A 23264-nucleotide genomic window follows, 5' to 3' on the forward strand; every position below is an offset into this window, starting at 1 on the left:
AGCATTCCAATGGGGTAAGAAGAATATCCACCTCCACTGTGGGTTTTGGGAGCATAGCCTGAAGTGGGCCATCACAAGTGAAAGATGTATTTATAGTATCCCTTCATGTTTTTTTGGATTCTAATGTGTATTCTCCTATTCATGTTAATGCTAGGATAATTTTTCAATGTCTTGCTACCAAGTAAAATTGAATTTCAGAAACAAGATGTTATCCTGGGTTTTAAATTTCCCCAGCACATTGCCAGGCCTCCTGAGCAATGTGTATTCCAGATTGAGAAGCACGTCTTGGTGATAGGGAACCATTGGTGGATTTTAAGATGGTGATAGCAGCAACAAACTTGTGGCTAAATGATTCAAACTTACAAAAAAAATAGATTAGTACAGTTGGGATTTGGCAAAGTCACTCTGATAACTCTGATGGTAGCCCTAGAAGATGGATTACAGGCATGAGAATAGAAGAGGAAGAATCAGCTGGTCAGCGTTCCAGTTGGATGGCTAGATAAGCTATCAAGGAAAATTTCCAGTTCTTTGTTTTGGTATTTGGGTAGACAGTATTATTATTTACTGAGACAGATACAAGAAAAGAAGAAGGTTTTCCATTTTGAACATGAATGATTGTGATGAATTTGGGTCATACAGATGAGACATTTGGTAGGCAGCTGAATATCAGGTTTGAAGAGTGGGAGATAAGTCTATCTATCTATCTATCTATCTATCTATCAATCATCTACAACGTTTTAGAATTATAAGTCTGGAAGTGGAAATTAAAGCTATGGGAGTAGATGAAATTGCTAGGAAAGTTTTATAGGATCAAAGAAAGAAATTGTTGCATGGAAAGAAAAGGTTCCAAAACAAAGCAGATCTAGTAGGAGGAAAATAAAGACCCACGAAGGAATGTTAACATTTTATACGAATTTAGAAACCTCCTAACATATTTTCTCATTTGATAGATTAAAAAGTTAAGACTTAAAAACAGGAAATGGGTGCTCTGAGAACCTTGTTTTATTTTCTCATTCCTGGTTGAGAGTTTTTGCCATATTTTATTGATCTTATTTTATAAATAAAATTTGTTGTCTTATTAACCTTGGATCCACTGTGACATATAGCAAAGTGTTTCACTAAGAATAGTCACCTAATACAGTTTTTCAAAGAAAGGCCTGAATTAATTAACCACTTACTCTTGTAAATAAGAAGGGACAACAAGTTAGTTTTGAACAGACCAAATTTACTGGAAGACTAATACTAGAATTTTAGAAAATCATAGCAACTGTATGTTAAAGTATCAGTGAAAAAATAAATTGATTGTATGGCAAAGCTGAGTTTCAGTAACTTTTTCTCAGACACTTCTTCAAGTAGAAGGGTTATCGTTGGTAATCAAAACTTTTTTCCTTGCACCTAAAGGTCTTTTTCTCAAGCCTTCTTCAATGTCAGTGTCCCAATTCTCCAGCTTTGACATGACACCCAAGCCTGCCTTCTCCAAATGCCTATGGTTCAGCATCATTCCCAGAACTCTAGTTATGCATATTAGAAGAGACAGTCAACAGTTTCAGATCAGCTTCTGTATATGTGGATACATGCTGTTTTAAATGGATGATGCATTCGTGACAGGGCCACCTGGTACTAGGGTTTGATCAAATTCTGTTTGGGAGTTCCAAGATGAACTAGGAATAGCACATTCTTGTACTCAGAGTGTCAGAAGATGGGTGGCCCCCATTAAAGACAGCCCATTTTCTACACTACTTTTCTGTCTTTTGGGAAGGAAAAGCTGAAGTATTTAGAATGTTGCCTTGGCTTTTTCCTCAGGCGTAAAATGCAGTGGGCTCAGTTCTTTGCTCTCGTTCTTTGAGGAATGATTAGGTTGAATAAGGCAGCATTTGCCTTTTTAAAATACAGGGGAACTACCCTGTGCTTCTGAGAAAATAGAAAGTGGCCCCCTGCCAACTTACTGGCCTGGTGGGTGGAAAAAGTAACACAGACCAATGTGAGGAACACATCAACTCTCTCTCCTCTGGCATGCACCCATGATGCCTCCCCAAAAACACTGCACAGATGGCAAAGATCACCTCGGTGGCGTTTCCATCAGAAATCCAAGTCTCTGTGCAGGAAACCTCCAAGGAGGGAGGATCTCAGCACACTTATGCACATGTGCATTTAGAAGTCAGAGGGTTGTGGCTGTGGCTTGCCTCTGTGTGCAGCAAGAATGAGAAAGCACATCTGACTGGATACTAATGACAGTGGTTCACTGTGTTAAAAAAGATGAGGGAGGGTCAGAGGAGTTAATCACGTTCAAAAAGTCTGAATGCTCAGAGGAATTAACTAGTATTCTGTAATTAATTTAAAAAAGAGACTTTTAGTTGAAAAATATGATCATAATATAGACATCAGTAGTTTGAATTTGATCCATAGTTATTACATTCTGTGAAAACTATCTTATTGTACTAATAATGAGTTTTGAAGCAGTAAGCTAAATTCTTTTGACCAGATTTCAAAGAAAATAAATTGAGGGTGCAGAAAAGACAAAGCAGAACAAACGTCTTTGATATCTTGCTTCTTACACTTCAGTCAAATGAATACCTGCTTCACAAACGCTCTTGATGATGACGATAGGTTTAGATTGTTTTGAACCAAAAAGACAATACAATATGAAATAATTTCTTTGTTTTTACAGCTTTTATGGTGTATAGGGGTGACATGGATTAAACAGCAGCATTTTGCTGTAATGATAACTCTTTGAAAAATATACCAGCGACACATGGGCAATTTGGGGGGATCTTTGCTACCGCTAATTGAATTTTCCTCTTCAATCGGTTTTCTGGCACATATCCAGATGTACCAGCCCTGTGCATAGGTGAAGAAGAAAGATGAAGTGCCCTAAGTATCCTACCTGATTTTCTCATCTCCCGCAGTGTACCTCATAGCACTTTTCTCCTGTAATTGAGCATAATTTACCTATGAAACCAATGTATAAGAAATTAGAGTTATGTCAAGTTATCTTTTTAAATTTATTTATTTATTTATAGAGGCTGGGGTCTCACTATTTTTTGCAGACTGATTTTGAACTCCTGGTTTTAAGCAGTCCTCCCACCTTGACCTCCCAAAGTGCTAGAATTGCAGACATGAGCCACCGCCTCCAGCTAATCAAATTAGCATAAACAGACAGAGTGGTTTTCATTTCTGTGAGATGTAACAGTGACCAAATTGAATGAATTAATGTTGTTAAAGAAAGATATTTTGAATATTATGGTGGGAAGGGGAGAGGATCACAGAAGCTACTGAGTGATCTCCCAGGCACTGTGCAAAGGTGGGGAGTGGGGGCCAAGGGACTATCAGAATTCCAGTCCCATTGTGGCACTCGTTGCCTTAAGCTATCTTAGACTAATGCTATTATGAACTTAATTGAGGTAACTTTGTTTCCTCTCATGCCAAGCTCCTCAGTCAACCTTCTGTTTCTGATGTGGCTTTTTATATTGGGGAGGAGGGCTGGTTATGCTGCCTCAAATATTGGGGACTTTGCGACAGGCCTGTATGTAGTTGTATTCTGGTTTTGTACATCTGCTTGTCAGTTTGATTCTTGTGAGTTCACACTGAGAGCTTCTATTCATTCTCAGTACTCTGGAGCATTCAGCTTTGGAGCCTGAAATGCTGAAGATGAAGATGCTATTGCTATGAGGAAACGTGGAGGCGGCCAGCCAGTCTTTCTCTGCTGATGCTTGGACACGTTGCTGTTGACCAAGATAAAAACTATTTGCACTTTTATCATAGCCATTTAGGTTTCTCTGTTGTTTGGCAAAGGTGGAGATGTTGGTTCTAAAAGTGAGCTTCCTATGTTTCCAGGAAGAATAGAGAGTTTAAAGAAATTAGGAGAAATAGCCTTCATCAACTGATAAAATTTCAGCCAATGCTCAATCGTACGTGTATATGCTAGGTTTCACCTTGGGACACACTTGGGAGTTATAGAACTTATCTCATCCAGTTTTGTTATAGTCGGCTGTTTAAACATGTGGTGCAACAATCATAAAAGTGCCCACAATTAAGGGGTAACCTGATGTTTGTGGCTTATCTGAGTCCAGTCCTGTTGGCTGTGTGTTTCTCTCTAGCTCTGAGCCACAGGAAGGAAGCAGACACAAAGAAAGTGGAACACTGGGTTTAACTGGGGTTGGAGTTTTACCAAATGAGCATGCAAAGAGAGCAAACCACCATGGAATCAAAGGTGTGAGCCAACGAGCACTTCTGATGATTGACCATGGATTTGAAGTGGGGAAAGAGGAAACGTGAGAAGGGTGGGGTACAGTGGAAAGGTGTAGGAACAATGGACTGTCAGTCTCCGGAGGCTGAAGGACTGATGGAGGTATGGTGCTAGAGGAGTGGATTGGAAAGATGGGAGGTAAGGGTGGAAAAGTAGGTTGGTTGAAATTGAGAAAATCTGTGGGCCCTGAAGCCAGAAACACATGAGTCCAAAACCACTCTCTGACACTTGCTGTGTGATCATACTAGTTGCTTCTTCTTTCTCTGCCTGAAGCTTTTCTTTTTTAATTTCTATGATGGAAATAGTAATATGTAGTTTATTAAAAAAAGCTACAAAGATTAAGTGTTGTAATGGATGTAAAGAACCTAGCACAGTGAATAGCAAGTATTTGATACTTTTAGTAAATGTCAACTCTTGCATTTCTACTACACAGTAAAGGCCTTGAAAGCAGGAGCATCTCTCTCTCTCTCTTTTTCACACACACCCCCCGCCCCACACACACACCCTCACTCAATGCCATAAATATCTGCTGAAAAAGAGTACAGAGCTGGGCCCTGGTGCTTTGGGGGTATGTAAATTCAGATCATGGGTTTGAATCACAAGCTTCTCAGGGATTCTCACAAACAGCTTGAGTCCAGGATGGACTGAGATAGGGGTGGGTGGGTAGGAGGACCATCAACACAGTAGGTGAGAGTTGGCAAGAAACAACAAGCTTTCTTACTCTTAAAATCTGGTTTTCATCAACCATAATTCCCTCAACTGGCTGGGCATAGTGGCTCATGCCTGTAATTCCAGCACTTTGGGAGGCTGAGGTGGGTGGATCATGAAGTCAGGAGTTCAAGATCAGTTTGGCCAACATAGTGAAACCTTGTCTCTACTAAAGATACAAAAAAATCAGCTGGGTGTGGTGGCAGGCACCTGTAATCCCAGCTACTCAGGAGGCTGAGGCAGGAGAATCACTTGAACCCGGGAGCCGGAGGTTGCAGTGAGCCGAGATCGTGCCATTACACTCCAGCCTGGGTGACAGGGAGAGACTCCGTCTCAAAAAAAAAAGGAAACTCGGAACGTAATTCCCTCAACCATAATTTGAGGGAAACCTATGGAACCTGAAAGTTCTGGTGAGCGGTGTTTTTAAAAAACGTGTAATAAAACAGTGTGTTTCCTGCGTTGTTTTGAGGAGTCCTTAACATAGAAATGCTCTGTGGGGTCCTTGGAGAATTTTTAATATATTAATATCATAAGGAGGCATTTCTTCAGTTACTCCCTGATGAGATAAACGGAGTCAGTGGACACTTTCTGGAAGTTCCTGAGGCTGAGGGACAGGACAGAGGGTGGGTACTGTGCCCTTGTGCTTTGATTTCAAGTTCTCTCTTTAGTAATCAGGTCAGTCAACAGTCTTCAAACTTTGTAATCAACACAGCCTTGCTGGAGATGCTCAGTCTTTGGATCAGTAATGAGACACATTGAGACATGTTTATGACACATGTCAGAGTTACTCATTTTGGGGAGAGGAATGAGGGGTCATTATGACAAGACAAAACAAAAGGGTCAAATAAATAGAACACCAATCAGTAAATGGATGGATACGTGGAAGCAGTCACACTTTGAGAGGGAATATTGAGGAATTCAGGGTGGGATTAGTTGTCAGGGAATGAAGACGATAAGGGCAAGAATTCTACACACACACAGTTAGTGCTTCAAGAAAAGGAGCAGATCCATTTCCTTCATGCTTTAGTTGGTAAAAAATGTTGATGGCAGGACTGTCAAATTATTCCACAATGATCTTGAAATAATTCAAAACATGGTCTTTGAGGTCATCAGCAGGTAGGATAATCAACACCCGGTGAAAGAAGAAAGGTGTGGAGAAAAGAACCCTGGAGAGCTTAGGAGGAAAGGATGCTGAAGAAGGGTGTCAAAAAAGAAAAAGGTTAGAACCATGAGACCATTGAAGAGAATGCTGGAGGCAGCCTTAGGGAAGGGGTAGGGTAGAGAAGGCCAGAGCTAGGCTTCTTAGTGAGGAAGTTTAACCCCATTCCTGGAAAGACAATCCAGCAATTCTGTGCTACATCTGTCATACACTCATTATGTCTAACACACCAATGATTGATGGTCTTATTACATCAAACTTCAATCAAGCCTGTTTAGGAAGACACCTAAGGGAAAAAAAGGATCAAGGCTGCAATAAAAATGAACCCAGCATTGTATAGTTTTGTATTTTTTTCTAACTCATATGTACATTAGTCATCCCTCAAAAAAGCAGCAAAAAGATGGATGTGCCAAAAGTGGTACAGAAAACATGTCAATATTCAAAGAATAATTAATGAAAAGTGTTGTAGTTTTAACACCACAAACTAAAGTCAGTCCCAGTCTTCCCTAGTTCTCCTCAAGGGATCCCAGGATCTCCATCCCCTGGATACGGCTGTGCCTGCTGCCTGTCCTGACATTGCCCCAGGCTACTAGTTTCATGAAAGCTTCATTACCATGGTTCTGAGTCTGGTGTCATGTCATATCTGAGTAAATCACCCAGATATGAATCTCACGAACTCATTGTACTGAGAAATCTTCTGGGCAGTCTTTTTTTTTTTTTTAGTTATGCCACCCAGGCTGGAGTGCAGTGGCAAGATCTCAGCTCACTGCAACCTCTGCCTCCTGGGTTTAGGCGTCCTGCCTCAGCCTCCCAAGTAGCTGTGATTACAGGCATGCATCACTGCTAATTTTTTGTTCTTTTTTTTGTAGAGACAAGGTTTCACCATGTTGGGCAGGCTGGTCTTGAACTCCTGACCTCAAGTGACCCACCTGCCTTGGCCTTTCAAAGTGCTGGGATTATAGGCATGAGCTACTACACCCAGCCAATCTTCTGTGATTTTCTAATTTTCACTTTTATATAGAATGAGTTTTTACTCTTCAAGACTTCACTGTGGCTGGACCCCTGAATTACACTGAGGTCTGATGAGCTAAGTTCCTGATGCAGTTGATGCACTTCCTGCTCCTTGCCACCTGCTTGTCCTCCAGAATTAACATTCTCATATCCATCCTCATCTTCCTACCCTCCCCCATCAGGTGAGAAAGATTCAGCTCCCCATTTGGCTGACTGGCATTCAAAGATAGGTTCCTGATTCCCTACCATGGAGAAGATTGCTTGCAAGAGAAACCCAGCATTATAAACTTGAACTTTCAGAAGGGTCAGTTAGGCAAGCTGGCTGTGACATGAGGGTTAGTTAGGGAACTTGAAATGTAATATTCTTTCTGGCTCAGAGAATTCTGTTGACCTCCAGGCTGTATGACTTAAGACAGCAATGGACAGTTTCCAGACTCCACTTGCAAGTGGGCAGGGTCAAAGCTTCTAATTCTGCTAGGTTGAGTCAGTTATTAGTGCCCAGATGGGTGTGGCTGAGAACACAGCTGACAGGTAATCATTAGGGGATGTTGGGATGGGCCTGTGACAGGCTGCAATTGACAGCTGTGGTTCAGATTCACATGGGCGGGCACCACTTCCCCCAAGGACCATGCAAGCCGCACCATCTTATATCATGTTGTTTTGTTGTGTGTGTTTATTTCTCTTTCATTATCCTTTAGTTTTTATAAAACTAGACACATAGATTATTGACCCAAAGCTTGTTTACCCTAGAATGGTTCTGGTTGCTGCGCTCCACCTTGCCAAGGACCCTTAGGTGGGGCTGCCAGATGAGTCAGCTGACTTTACCTGCTCCTCACACATCGTGACTTAGGCTGTTGTCACCTCTGCAGGGCCTGCCACAGAAATGTGGTTAACTCTTGATCCCAGGCTCTGTTACAGATATATACCTCTTCCTTGCTGTTCTTAGAAGCAGCCTCATGCACAGCTTTTGGCTAGGACCTAACAATCATCATAAAAGATTGACCCTATCACTGTCACTAACTGTCTCTACAACCTCCAGCATATCCCAGCACCCAGATTCCCTCTTCCTCATTTGGAAGAGGAGGTGGAGAGGGGTTGGACACCAAGGATAACGACACTAAAGCTGCCATCATTCTAAAAGATGTAACCATTACTTTCTATAGGCATTGAGCTCAGTGGCTGTAAATGAAATTATTTATTATCCTTAATCATGATTCTATAGGACAAATTCTTCCCTTTAAACTCTCTTAATGAAATAGAAACATTTAACTACAACTACCAGCTCTGCTCTCTTCCTGCTTCCCATCTTCCCTTCTCTTCTCTTCCCCTCTTCCCCATCTTCTTTTTCTTCCATCCCTTCTTCCTTCCTTTCTCAATTTGAAATAAATAAATGAGAAGTTCGAGTCACTTCTTTGCAGGGACAAATTGTTTCAGCAAAAAACTAGAAATCTCTGGTCTAGATTATCCCTATTTATAACATGTCTTTAAAGCCCTTGGAATCCATCTATTATCCATCTGTCATCTATCTATCTATCTATCTATCTATCTATCTATCTATACTCCGTCCATCCATCCATTCTTCATCTGTATTTCTAGAGAAAAATCTATGCTTTTAGATTTTGATAAGATAAAGTTTTAATTCGATATTATTTAAAAAAAAATTAATCTAAAGCAACATTTAAGAAAGGTATAGTCTTAACATTACCTGCATTGAGGAACCTGAGGTGTTTGCTAAAGGTACAGGAATCTGACTGCAGGCTGAGAATCAATTTTACCAACAAGATTGCCACCCCTCCCCTAACATTCTTAAGCACATCATATTCTGAGAACCCTGCATGTGAAGGCTTAGAAACCACAATATACATACAATGTAAATGACTGTTTTGAAGTGGTAGCTAAGTGATGCTGAGGGGTAAATATACCTCTGGGAGCTACCTCAAATCCCTTGTAGATATTAATAGTATGAGTGAAATAAAAAGGGGATGTTATAAATAAATGAATATATAAAAATATCTTTAAGTAGCCACATATCAATTTATTATATGTATCTGATTTGAATGCTCTGTCCTACCCATTCTTCGAAGAGATTAAACCCTCTTTCCCATTAAAATTTGCCAGCCTGTTAGAGCCCGTCCAGCTATCTGTCTTCTAGAATAATAATACTTTTTCAAATTTACCAGTATTTTTCAAAATATATTCTAAAGAACTCTAGGTTCATGAACTATCTCTACTACCACAAAACAAACAAACAAACAAACAGTGAGACACATTCGCAAAATTCCAGTCTACGTAAATTATGAAAACACTACAAAGTATGTAGCCACTATGTGAGCTCCATGGTGCACATTAGCTTATTACAGGTTATGAGAAGTCTCGCAATAGGAAACTTTTAATTTTTTTAAACCAGAATTTCTAAAACTTATTTGACCAGGGGACCTTTTAAAAAATCATATTTATCAATTTCTCTCTTTTTCTCTCTCAAAGCTGGTTGTATATTTGTTTGCCATTTAATTATGTGAAGCCTTGAATTATCTTTTGTGTGTGTGTGTGTGTGTGTGTGTGTGTGTGTGTGTGTGTGTGTGTGTTTTGTTTTGTTTTGTAGAGACGGGGTTTCTCCATGTTAGTCAGGCTGTTCTCGAACTCCCAACCTCAGGTGATCTGCCTGCCTCAGCCTCCCAAAGTGCTGGGATTACAGGCATGAGCCACCGCACCTGGCCTGAATTATCTTTTAATTATTTTTTAAGCCTTCATGAATAATTATATGCACTCCATGTATGTATATGTCATGTGGGATTATGTGTTTTTATTTATTTGAGTGGATTATTCTGTTTTTGCCTGTTAGTAGGGCTGTTGCTAAATGTCCGCATAGTCTTTTCTGATAGGAGTGGACTTTCTTGGTGCCAATGAACTAGGATAAAGCAGGCCTTGAGACAGAAAATGAAAATATGGTTGGCAGGCTCTAGGTAAGTAGAGGAAGAACTCCATTACCTTGGGTCTTGCTATCTCTTATGCTTTTACATGATCATTGTTATAATGATGATAACATTAATACCGCTCATTATGCAGTTATGCTCTGTGATGTGGCAAGTACTTGTTATTTCTTTTAATTCTGAAAACAACCCAATACGGAAGGCATTATTAATGCAATTTTCAGAGGATTATAGCTGCTTACATTTGAAATCGACACAGAAATATAGTAAAGCTGGGATTTGAATTCATTTCTAACTGGCCTCAAAGCCCGTGATCATAACCATTCTGTCCATTGCCTGCTGAATCTAGAAGTTCTCAATTGTACTTCCAAGGTGGTAAAGTTTATAGGTAGCCTCTTCCATAGGATGTGAGGCTAGGAGCTAGACAGGGAAGTGACTCCCCAAGCTGAGGATAAATACATATATGCTCTAAATCACACCATCACATGCCAGGGCTTGCGTGTGTGTGTGTGTGTGTGTGTGTGTGTGTGTGTGTGTCTTTTGTTAGCCCTTAGCTGTTAATAAACCTCCCTGAAATATTTAGACTTTACCTCAGTTGCACACTGAATAAGTAAAGAAAAGGTGAGGTGGCCATAAATGGACTGTAGAGCTCAGGAGGGAACAGTTCTTCTCACTCTGAATGGCTAGTGTTGTGATCATCAGCTGAGACTGACAAGAATTAGAAGAATGTTGGAGAAAAGATTGGTGCCTGCAAAGGTCGACGGCTTGAGCTTTGATCAACACACCCATCTAATGTCTAGGATTTATTTTTTAAAAATTTAGCACTAAAAATATATCCTCTATAACAGATATTTAGTAAACTAATACTTTAAGGAAGGGATCATTTTTATCATTCCTTTTAAGACTCCATAATGGTTAGCATGGTAGCTTGTTCCAGGTAAGTGCTCCATAAATACTGGTTAATAAGAGAGACTGAGCCTCTCTGCAAGTTAAGGAAGGAGGGCATTGGGGCCAAAGACAAACTTCACTCAGCACATTGCATGTGCCAGAGTGCAATTTTAGGATTAATGATGAAATATAAGATCATTGTTTTTGATGTATACTTATTTGCTTAGGGTATATAGCCTAGTTAAGTTTTTGGTGGCTTATCAACTAAATGACATTTTGCCTTTTACATGGTATCATTTAACAGCAGGCTACTAATCAGAATTTCATTGAGCTTTCAATTGCATGATATAGTGAGACCTAAAATGGATATAATTTCAGGAAGTTGTTTTACCAGATTATTTTTGGCCTGAGAAGGATATCCACACAATAGTTATTTGTAGCTTCTATTATATTGAATGGTTTCTACTTAATTAAAATTGTGTCTCTAGCCTAGAAATTATTTTCTAAGAAATGCTTTCTTGCTAAATAAGATTGTTATATATAGGAGAACTAACTCTATCTACTGACTGCTGCTGCTTACTGAGGAGAAAAATATATTTCCATAAATTTCAAAGAAAATGTTTTTAGGTTCCAATCAAATGCCATCATCTACTGAGATGACTGAGATGATGCCTATTACCCTAAAGAAGTCAGGAATGAACTGCTTCAAGGTTCAGACATATGTGGCTCACATCTGACACTGGCTAACACTGGAATCAGCATGGCCGGGTGGATAAAAATAATAAACAACACAAACAGAACAAAATAGAACAAACACATTAAAAATAAAGACACCTGAATTCCAGTCCCAGCTCAGCCACCATTGGGCTTTGTGGGTTTTGTTCTTGTACATTTCAAATCAAGAAGTTGGAACTTTGTTCTTTTCATTGTTGTGAAGATGAAAAGTTGAGTAACTTGTGGATCTGGATGGGACTGTATTAGGGATTGGTACAGTAAAACAATTGAAGTGAAATGATCAACAGGAGACACTTCCATCAATAGGTAAGTTACAGTGAGTGAGATAACGAGCCCTTCAGTCTACCAACAAATCAGCAGGATAAAGCTGGCACTTCAGCACATTGGTGGTGGAGGGAGGAGCTGGTGAATTTATCAGCATTAAGCTTTTCTTTTATTAATGAAAAACTCTGAGTAGAGCTTCTCTCTAAGAATTTCCTATCTGTTGCCATGTTGTTTGGGAAATGGCCTGCTGTTTGCAGAGACTCACTGTCATTCACCAGTCCCAGTTTTAATCACTGTTTGATCTTATATTACACATGAAATGGTAGAAGAACAATTAAATTTTGTGTCACTGTCCCTGAAGACATATTTTCAAATATTAATTGCTGATTAATCTTCTACTCTGTTGTTGTTGTTGCAGTTGTTATTCTGTGACATCTTCTCTACTTAAGCAGCTAACCCATGAGGCATCCCAAACAGAGAGAAAAAACAGAGTGAACATTTTGCCTTATGGAATTGTCAAAAGTTGCTCTTAAAACACAGGCAAGATTTGAAAGAATCTGTAATGAGCCAGGGCCAGGTTTCCTAATTACAGAGCCTAGGCTGGAGGAGGTTACACAGGCTGGAGAAGGAGAAGGCATTAGAAATTGGCTGTTCCTGGAAACTCTCTGCCTGTACTCCATGGCCTGAGTCCCAGGACCTGGAAGTGGCTGGAAATCTGAGATATAGGAGAGACTGGTGCTGCTTTTCCTGAGTACGGCTTGGGAAAGCAGCAAGTTCCCTGAATTTTTCCATGGCACAGGAGCAGATAAAATGTCATGATTGGTGTCCAGGCTGGTGGATTGAGTTAGCTCCCGAGAGTCCCTGTACTCTCCAGCATGGCATGAGGAGAAGCAGACCATTTTCCCATGCAGCCGTAGGAAAACAGTACAACACAACATCGAAATTCAGCTGACCGCAAGAGCTTGATGGTCAGTGTGAGCCAGATGGAGCAGGAACATGCATGGATGGAAACCCCAGATCCAAAATTCATCCCCCTCTCCTGCTGATGCTCCAGCACATTGCAAGGTTTCCCAGAAACTTAGAGGCAACCTTGGCACAAGGACATGATTTGCTGGAAATTAAGTTTTGTCACCTGGGGGACTGTGAGCTTGATATGGAAATTAATTCAGTTATAGAATTATAAAAATGATGCACTTCCTACACATCTGATTTTGTGAACCCAAATTAGTTTCCACAACACAACTGTATTAACATTTGCTATCCTCTGGTGCAACATTGGTTGTCTTTGTTGCTTTTTTCCGGAAGTTTTCGGCCCTAACCCATCTTTCCCTTTTATATTTTCATTTCTAAATTCTGGTAAAGGGAATTTTGATAAGTAGCTATCAGCTATTTTCTGTCTTACTTGAAAAGTCTTCTCTGTATTAAATAACAAAAGTCTTTTAGATAAATATCTTATCATTACCAGAGGGTAGGGAACTGCTTCTCCTATATGTAACTTCTATTATCTTTTAACCCAGAAAAAAAAATGTCAAGAGGACAAGTTTTTGAATTTTGTGAATTGTGATTTCTGTGTTGAAAACCTGCTCTTTTGTTAACGCTAAAGGCAACTTCCTTCAAAGTGGTTCATCTTGGTCTATTACCCTGTGTGTGTGTGTGTGTGTGTGTGTGTGTGTGTGTAGTAAAACAAAAGTTTCCTATTATTTTTGAAGGTGATTGGCCCTGCTAGAAGACAGCAGTGTATGAGGTGAAGTTGGCAGAGAGAAAGGGAAACCGAATCTTATTCCCAGGCCTCCCGTCACCAGCTGTGTGACTTTGTTGAAGTCATTTCTTTCGCTTAAGTCTCAGTTCCGATACCTATGAAGTGAGTGTTCTGCCTGGGTGTCTCTTAAGTCCTTACTAATGTTGAAATGTCCTGACTTTATGGGTGCTTATTCACTGTGATGTGGTGACCAAAACAAGCAGAGATTAGTAACCAGGACTCAATAATGTAAAACACTGAGAATTACATTTTTGCAAATTTTTGTAAATGCAGGATCCTGTCTCTCTCAGTGACAGTATTGGTGTGATCCATAACTCTACATTTAGCGGATAAACAGAATGTAACTTGGAAGCATTATCTTTGTTACCAGGGGAACATGGAGTTGGATGTATATTATGAGGACAGGCAGTCAATTCATAGGTTGAATACCCAATGAGGGGATATCTCTTTATCACTATTTCCAAACACTCCCCACTCTTCCTCAATTTTCTTAGTAACACACTGCTCAGACTGGGTTTCCCCAGAAGCAGGCTATGAAACAAGGAGTTGATGTGAGCAGTTTTTTTGGAGTTCATTCCAGAAAGACTGTTAAGAGACTAGAGAAGTAACACAGAGAAGTGAAGAAAGCTAATAAAAGGTGCTGGTGCTCTCTCCTGAAAGACACCTCTGGAGGATTGAGTAGAAAATGCCCCAGAGTTACCCCCTCTGCTGGGTCAAGAGAATTAGGCTACTGATCCACTAATTTCCATTCTTCACTGGTTAAGGGCACTAACTTACCCAAACTTCTGGCCTGTGCCCCAGATAGACTAGGCATGCTTCTGTGGCCAGAGAAGGCCCGAGGGTGGAGAGTCACAGATGCTTGTGGTAGGTAGCAGGTGGTGTGTATGGAAATGGGAATGGGATGCCAAGGGGGTTAGGGCAGGGCACCAAGCATCTGCCGTGTTACCCGAACCCAGGCAACAATACTTACAATATCCCAGGGATTCCCCTTTTAGCCACGAATTCCTCTTATTCTCGTTTATTTTGTATTTACCTTCTAGAACACAGTGCTTTAAATATTAGAGGTTCTACTGACTTTCCTCATCTCTGTGCAACCTCCTTTCCTGCTTAGCTTCTCTTCCATGGTCAAGCCAATACACACAATTTTGCCTTTCATTCTTTATTAAGGTGTTTCTTCCACTTGGAATCTGTTCCTCAGTCATTTTCACCAATCCACGTCTCTCCCAGCACACAGAATTTTTCATAGATAACACAGGTAATCCTTTAAAAATATATTTTTAGATTGAATTACATGCCCCCCTTAAGGTTTCTTTCTTTCCAAAGGCCTTTTTTTAAAACCCCAATTTAAGAATTCTTTAGCTAATACTCGATGCAGTCCTTCTTCTCCACTTCTTTCTTTTTATCTACTCAATGTTATTAATCTTTCTAGTGTAAACATCATTAACTCACGCAGGCCTTTTCAGATCCCCATGATTAGGGTGGGTTTTTGTGTTGCCTGCTCCAAAAGTATTCTGTTTATTATTTATAATGCTCACCACACTTCAGGTTTCTGTTCGCTATTAACTGTCCAGACACACTTCAAAGGCCGTGTTGCCTGATACCATGATTTTGCTGCACTCCTAGACCTGGCCTAAGGGTACATAGTAGACTTTGATAAAAATTTGCTGGAGCATTGCATAAATAAACTATGCTGTTTGGGGCTGATTAATGTTTTAAAGAATAATTAATTTTACTTCTTCTAAACATTTTTCTAATGAATTTATAAATATATTAAAGGTAGAGGCTATTTCTCTTATGTCCCCTCTGGAGTGCTATATGCAATGTACCTTATACAGTAGGAGCTTCAAAATGTTGGTAAACTAAATTTACACATGCACACACACGTGCGCGCGCGTGCGCACGGAGGTAACTGCAAGGTCTCTGAATATGTGCTTTGGTAAGAGGTTACCTGGACCATATAAGCACGCTGTTCTCGCTCAGGTGACGTGTAGCAACAATTCAAATAATCAGGCTGGATACAGTGGCTCATACCTCTAATCCCAGTACTTTGGGAGACTGAGGCAGGAGGATAGCTTAAGGCCTGGAGTTAGAAACCAGCCTGGACAACCGAACGAGGCACCATCTCTTCAAAAAGCAGAAACATTAGCTGAGTGTGGTGGTGCACCTGTAGTCCTAGCTACTTGGGAGACAGGTGGGAGAATCGCCTGAGTCCAGGAATTCGAGATTAGAGTGAGCTATAATTGCCCCACTGCCAGCCTGGGTGAAAGAGTGAAACAGTTTCTAAAATAAAATGAAATAAAATTGCTGGAGAGGTACTAAGTAATAAAATTGGGCTTCATATGGAAAAACAATAAAAAAAAAAAGTCCTATGATTTGGAAGAGTAATGAAGTTACTGAAAATAGACACTAATTGTAAATGTGTGGGAATGCTAGGAAAAATAAAAATTTGGGGATATGTGTGCTAATTGGTGTTAGTAACAAACATACCAAGAAAAACAAATTGGTTTAAAGAACAAAAGAAGCATAAGATTTGCAGTCATTAATTTTGAAGAAAAAGTAAATGAGAAAAAAAGAAAAAAGCAAACTAAATTTTTTGAAACAAATAAGTTCATCAGCATGAGAACGATACAATGGACTTTGGGGACTTGGAGGCAAGAGTGTGAGGGGGTGAGGGGTAAGACTACACATTGGGTACAGTGTCCACTGCTCGGGTGATGGGTTCATCATCAGAAATCATCACTAAAAAACTTATCCATGTAACCAAACACCACCTGTTGTCCAAAAACTATTGAAATTTTAAAAAATTAAAAAAGAGATCAATATGTATTAAAATAGCAGAGACACTTTCGAAAAGAGCTAGTGTTCAACAGAATAATACCAATAATCATCCAAAGAAAATGATTCTTAAATGTGTTGTACTTTCCTGGTAAAAATATAATTAGAGAATAAGCGAAATAGAAGAACATTATCTTCACATCTACATATTTTATATGTTTATGGATGCAATTTCCATAATATATATGCAGATACTTTTTCTAAACAGAGGCATGAAAATAAAAAAGTATTTCAAAATAAAAGTGCTTTGGCTGAAGCGTTAGATAGAATATGACAGGAAATTTCATTTGCCCATTATATGTAAACCAAATTGGATAAAAGCCTGCTAGCTTTTCTTGAATGATATCTCAAAAAAAAAAAAAAGAAAAGATAAAAAAAGTTTGTGAGAAAGTTAGAGGTTATATATACTCCATCTTTGAAAAACATATAAAGACTGTAAATAAACACATACACAACAGATATATGTGATGTGGATCTTAGTGTCTTTTAATATTTTCTACAGACAATTAAAAATTATGTATATATAAATATTAATAAGGATACAGAAATCTAGGTGTTCCTGATTTTATGTTTCTTTGTGTAGCGTTGATTTGCTATGCAGTCATTTGTCTCTGAACTATCTTTCTGAAAAATGTGCATATGCAGACAGAAACATGTGGAGTAGTACACTGGTAAACGCTGTACTTGCCAAATGTTCTTGTATGCTCTTAGCCAGCCAGGGTTTCATGACTACATGAACATGCTCAACCTCTGAGCAAGAACCCACCATGCTGCAAATTCTCACCTTCGGAGAGCACTGTACTGTGCTGTCCTGAGCTGAGTGTGCTCTGCAGTGTGTGTGACTGATGGGGGCCTCTCTTTTTGCCATGTGTTTTGTGGTCTGGTCTACAATTTTGAATGATTGCGGCTTACAGATGGTGTATAAATAATCAACTTGCAAGAAAACACAAGTAGAGTATCATGGTTGATGATAAAATGCATGTTTAATATTGACTTGACGTATTTTCAGAGAAATGGTCAAGTAGAATTGAACAAATGAGAGGCAATTAGAGGTATTGTTGATCTTCAACATAGTGACAGGCAGCACACATAACTGTAACTGTAGGAGGTTGAATCAATGTTTTGTGAATTATGGCTGGAAGAACCTATAGCCTGAGACAGCATAACTTCATGAGATTTGAAGAAAACACAAGAGCAATTGTCAATTTTAAGGGCTAAGAAAGAATAGCTGTCCCTCAGTATCCATGAGCAATTAGTTCAGGGACCTTCTTTGGATACCAAAGTCCGAGGATGCTCAAGTCCCTAATATAAAATGGAATGGTACTTGGATATAATCTATGCCCATCCTCCTGTATACTTTAAATCAGCTGTAGATTACTTGTAATACCTAATGCAATGTAAATGCTATGTAAACAGCCATTGTGCTGTATTGTTTAGGGAGTAACTACAAGAAAAAAAAAAAAAGACTGTACATGTCCAATACAAACAGTTTTTTCTTGAGTATTTTTTTGATCCACAGTTGGTTCAGTCCCTGAATGTGGAACCCACAGATGCAGCGGGTCAACTATATTTCCGTAGAAGACTTGCATGATCCCAACTCAGCATCCCAGGAAGACAACCTCTCAGAATAATAGTGTATATATATATATATATATATATATATATCTCACAGAGTCCAAAATATTATTGACAAATATGCATTCATATTTTTTACCTGGTTCTTAGTCAGTGTGTATAATTCATAATATTTTTAAAAATTTGAAAATAGAGCTGAAAATAAAATAAAATTCAGTAAAAATACCAAATGTGAGCCTCAGCGCTAAATACTTTCTAACAGCTCCAAGACATAAAAAAAAAGAATGATCAAATTGATGAAGATTATTAAAGACAAGGACATTTTCATTTATAAAAGAAAGAAGGTATTTAAAGTAAGTTCTTTTATACGTCTAACTAAAATGCTTTTCATATCTAACTTATATAGCTATGTAGAAAATAAAGTAATGCTCCTTGTAGACATCTTTTTACTTATAGTAGCTGTGAGAAAAATTAGGTAGTTTAACTTGCTCAAGCCCATCAAAAATTCAGGGAAATTGAAGAAAACAGTATTAAAGATTTTATTCACATTTGAGTTGCTGTTGTATGCAACAAGAGATTAAAGGAAGCGTAAGATAAAGACTCTGACTTCTGTGAGTATATGTCCCAGTAGAAGAGCATATGGAATTGGGGTTGAGATCATTGCTTTTTAAAGTATTTGTCAACTTAGGTGTGACACTCAACCTATTACTCTCATCCAATAATATGGTACTAGTATTTATCTCTTTAGAGCCTCCTCCACATTTCTTTTAAGATGCTGAGTTTAATTCTCTCTTCTCATTCAGAGCAAGCTAATGGGAGTCAAGGATGAATACAAGTTCCCTCTGTCTATCCCATCACCTCAGGTCTGGTCATATGACCCTACACTCACCTAATATGATATTCCATGTATTCTTGATCATTTAAAAATCTTGTCCTTCAGGCCTTCTATTGATTTTGGAGTATCCAATAAATATTCTTCAATTATTTTTGGTGCTTTATAGCCAGGTTTTTTCTTTTTTCTTTTTTTTTTTCTAGGCAACCAAGAATCTTGACTAGCATGAAAGTTGGTTCCAGGGAAAAGAAGCAAGTCTGGTATTTACTTGGCATAATTGGAGTTAAAAGCAGTGAAAATGCAGTTGTGTCAGTGATCGAAGGATGACAGACTGTGGTAAGCAATGACAAAATGGTTAACTTTCCTGTCATCACTTGGAATCCAGTGAAAATTGAAGAGCAGGTTTTGGGTATCAATTTGCTGATGTTGAATAACAGCTGAAAAAAATTAACTGGGCATGTTGGGGGCTGCTTTTAGACACACTAGGTGGCTTGGGTAAAAAAAGAATGACAAGCTCAAATATTAAATTCTCAGGTCACAAACTTAAGCTCAGGGAACTTAACCTGATGATGCTAGCAGAATCTTTAGACTCTTACAGTGGTAGAAATGAGATATCCAAAAAGTAAATAAAAAGGTTAGTCTTGGGCTGCCAAGTTAACACATTATTTATTCCCTCTTCAGCTTCTTTGGTGAGAGTTAAAATATTAAATGGACAGAGTAATATTCTGAATATTAAAATAAGGATATATGGGAGGATTTGAAGGGCTTGAAATACTCACAAAACCCAGGTTCTTTGAGCTTCCTTTGCCAGTTGATGCATTCACAATATCTCAGGTAAAAACCCTTGTCTTTGTGGTAAGAGGCAGTCCTTCCCATTCTTAAGTCAGTTCTCTTCAGATCCTAACCGTCTTTACCCCGTTTTCATTTCAAATTGGTAACTAAATTGGATTTCAGCATACTAATAATTTATGTTGTCAAACTTTGTAACAGCTTTGTACCATAAAATAAATATATAAAATAAATATACTTAACAATTTGTATAATGAAATACCTAGGGGAAAATATGTCTTATTATTATTAAATTCTCAACCAGAAAGAGAAGAAATACAGTTTTAGGTTAGTCTATTTTTTTTTTGTATAGTGCCATTATCCGAATTCATTGATAGGGCAAGGTAGTTTTAATTCTTAGGTTGGCTAACAGGAAGCTGTATAGATTACTAATCATGCTAAAGAAAATTAAGATGTCATAAATTATTTACAATAATATCTAGAAAGAAAATGACTGAATTTATAATATGAATCTCATCTACTTCCTAACTATATTGCTTAAGTAGACATAGATGACCAGCTTGTTACTAAGGCCTTGAGAAATACTTCAATGAGGGAAATACCAGTATCTATAAAAAATGTGATTGTGGCTTCTCTTGTCAGATGGGGATATTGATGGGAGACACTAATATTGGAACAGTCTGCCAGATTACAATGGAGATTGGAAAGATCCTATGATTGAGAAGGGCAAGTGCAGAAGTCAGGCACTTAACCTCCAGAGGCTAGGTATTTGTACTTTCCCTAATAGAGACACATAGGTATTTAGCACTCATTTATTGATTATAGAGTCTATGGATCTGAGATATATGGGCAACTCATAAAGTTCTTAATAAATTGGCATAAAATCTCCATGTCTCAGAATAAAGCTTACCAAAAGAAAGGCAGAGTCATTACCCTATTTCTAGACCTGTGGTCATTTTTTGGTGAATATATTCTGAGGAAAAGAATACAAGTAGATCTTTCAGTTGTTTGCAGATAATGGCTCCCAAATTGCACATTTCTGGTGTGGAAGAATGGCACTGTGGTTCAATGGTCAGAGTAGAAATGTATGGTATTCGGGTGATAAATAGAGTCCTGCCCCAAGTACATCTCACTGTAGGCATAGGGGACCTAAGACACATCCTCTTCTTTTTCCCTTCATTTCCTGTGTGTTCCTGGAAAAGATATTCTAGGCAACTGGCTAAATACTCACATTTACTTGTTAACTCAGGAATAAGAGTTGTTATAAAAGGAAAGAACAAGGATGGAACTCCTGGATCTCACCTTCCTTACCAAAAGAGTAAACCAAGCACAGTAGGATATTCCCATAGAATCTGAGAGATTAGCGCTACCATCAGTGACTGAAATGGTAGGTTGTGGTCATTTCTATCGCAGCTCCATTTAACTCTTCAATTAGGCTGATGGGGAAGACAGATGGGTCTTGAAGAATGAGTTTGGATTATCGTAAGCTTAATTAGGTGATGCCTCCAAGTGCAGCTGCTGTTCCAGATGTTGTCTCCTCACTAACTCAAATCAACAGAGCTCCTGGCAATCAGTCCAGGCTGCAGTGCAATCAACTCTACCTGGCAGCCTATATGATCCAGCAGATCCAATGAAGCTTGAAGAGTCTGTAGCAGATTGGGATGCTTTATGGAGCCCCAGTAGTAAATTCACAGTCAAGACCTCTAATATCATTTTAAAAATAAAAGATATGATCTCCCCAGCAAGTAACTAGTCTTATTTTGAGAAATAACTCTTGAAATGGTAGAAACTAAATGCCTGGCATTATGATCTGAATTTCCCATTATGAACCAGTCATAAACTCATTCACTAAAAAATAAAATGAGGAATATACAGCAGTACTATATCAAGTGAAATGCACACATACACATGAACACACACATGCACACGCACACATGCACATACACACACACATGCACACACACACACAGGAATGGTTCCAAGCCAGTCTTCAATGCACATGTTAAATTGCACAAGGAGGATTCTCATCTTCCTGGGTGTCTTCCTGCTACCCTGCTGCTCTCTCTCAACCCCAGTGGCCTCATGGAGGGATTCCTGTGACCAGTTAGTAGCCCGAGACACTAAATAAATCAATAAATGGATAGATAGGTAGATAGATAGCTCTTGGTTTACACATGCTTCTTCCTGATTTCCTGGGGCCAGTATTGGTGGACTTATGCTACATGACTGTACTCCTTAATTCAATGCTGATCCTAAAGGGAAGTAAACGTGTTGTCTAATTTGCCTGTAAGAAGTCATAGATTGAGTTAAGTAATAACAAAAACCAGTGGGTAATAATTAATAGTTTGAGTAGGTAGTCAGAAACTTGGAAGTAGCAAGACTATTTTGGTAGAGGGTAGTGGATCTCTTCTTCCACTCTGAATGCTCTCAGAGTGGAAAAATATTAGTGTACCATTTGAATGCTTATCAAGAGTCTCTTAAGTTTCAGGATAGATGGTGACCCACTCTGTAGATATCAGCCAGTCTCCTTGCCCATTCTCCGTGTGCTTGCATAATGATCTTAGGAATGATATAGCAATGGTGACAGTGATGAAACCCATTGTGATGGGTTGAATGATGGCCCCCAAAAGATATGCCTACGTACTAATCCCCAGAATCTGTGAATACGACCTTATTTGAAAAAGAATCTTTACAGGTCTAATGAAGTTAAGGAACTTGAGACAAGTCACCTGGATTTCCTGAGTAGGTACCAAATCCATTGAAAAATATCCTTATAAGATATTTACAAGAGATAGAGCAATAACCAAGATGTGGAAGCAACCTAAGTGTCCATCAACTGATGAATAGTGGTATATACACAGGCTGGAATATTATTCATGTTCTCACTCTTATGTGGGAGCTAAAAAGTTAATCTCATAGAGGTAGAGAGTAGAATGATGGTTTCCAGAGGCTGGAAAGTATAGGGGAAGGAGGGATGAAGAGAGGTTGGTTAAGGGGTACAAAATTATGGTTACAGAGAAGAAATATGTTCTAGTGTTAGCACTGTCAGGTGACTATGGTTAGCAATAATTTATTGTATAGTTAAAAATATCTAAAAGAGAAGATTCGGGATGTTCTCACTATGAAGAAATGATAAATGTTGTAGGAAAGGATAACCCAATTACCTTGATTTGGTTACTGCATATTATATGCATATATCAAAATATCATATGTACCTCCAAATATGTAAAATTATTATGTAGCAATTTTTTAAGAAAGAGGCAATGGAGGAGAAGACAGACACAGAGCAGGCCATGTGAAGATGGAGGTAGAGACTGGAGTTATGTCGTCACAAGCCAAAGGACACCTGGGGTCACGAGAAGCTGAAAGAAGCAAGGAAGGAGATTTCCCTAAACTTCAGAAGGAACAAGATCCTGCTGATGTCTTGTTTGTGACTTCTGGTGCCCAGAACTGTGAGAGAATGAATTTTTGTTGTTTTGAGCTACTGAGTTTGTGGCGATTTGTTACAATCAGCCAAAGGAACAAAAATACTA

The 23264-nt window shown here is 38.8% G+C and overlaps 1 long non-coding RNA gene across 10 annotated transcripts in view; it reads left to right on the forward strand.

Annotated features, from left to right (window-relative positions):
• The window catches only part of LOC105730676 (uncharacterized), a 458472-nt gene that overhangs the window by 121049 nt on the left and 314159 nt on the right, over window positions 1–23264 (forward strand). For 9 of the 10 annotated variants that reach the window (XR_010339742.1, XR_010339738.1, XR_010339744.1 and 6 more), the window contains one exon: window positions 19146–19278. The exons of the other annotated variant lie outside the window; for it this stretch is intronic. This is a non-coding gene — a long non-coding RNA (uncharacterized LOC105730676). The remainder of the gene's footprint in view (window positions 1–19145; window positions 19279–23264) is intronic. 10 annotated transcript variants of the gene reach the window in all.

Source organism: Aotus nancymaae, unplaced genomic scaffold (assembly GCF_030222135.1).
Source record: "Aotus nancymaae isolate 86718 unplaced genomic scaffold, 86718_ANA_hifiasm-v0.15.2.pri h1tg000088l, whole genome shotgun sequence".
NCBI classification, from domain to species: domain Eukaryota; kingdom Metazoa; phylum Chordata; class Mammalia; order Primates; family Aotidae; genus Aotus; species Aotus nancymaae.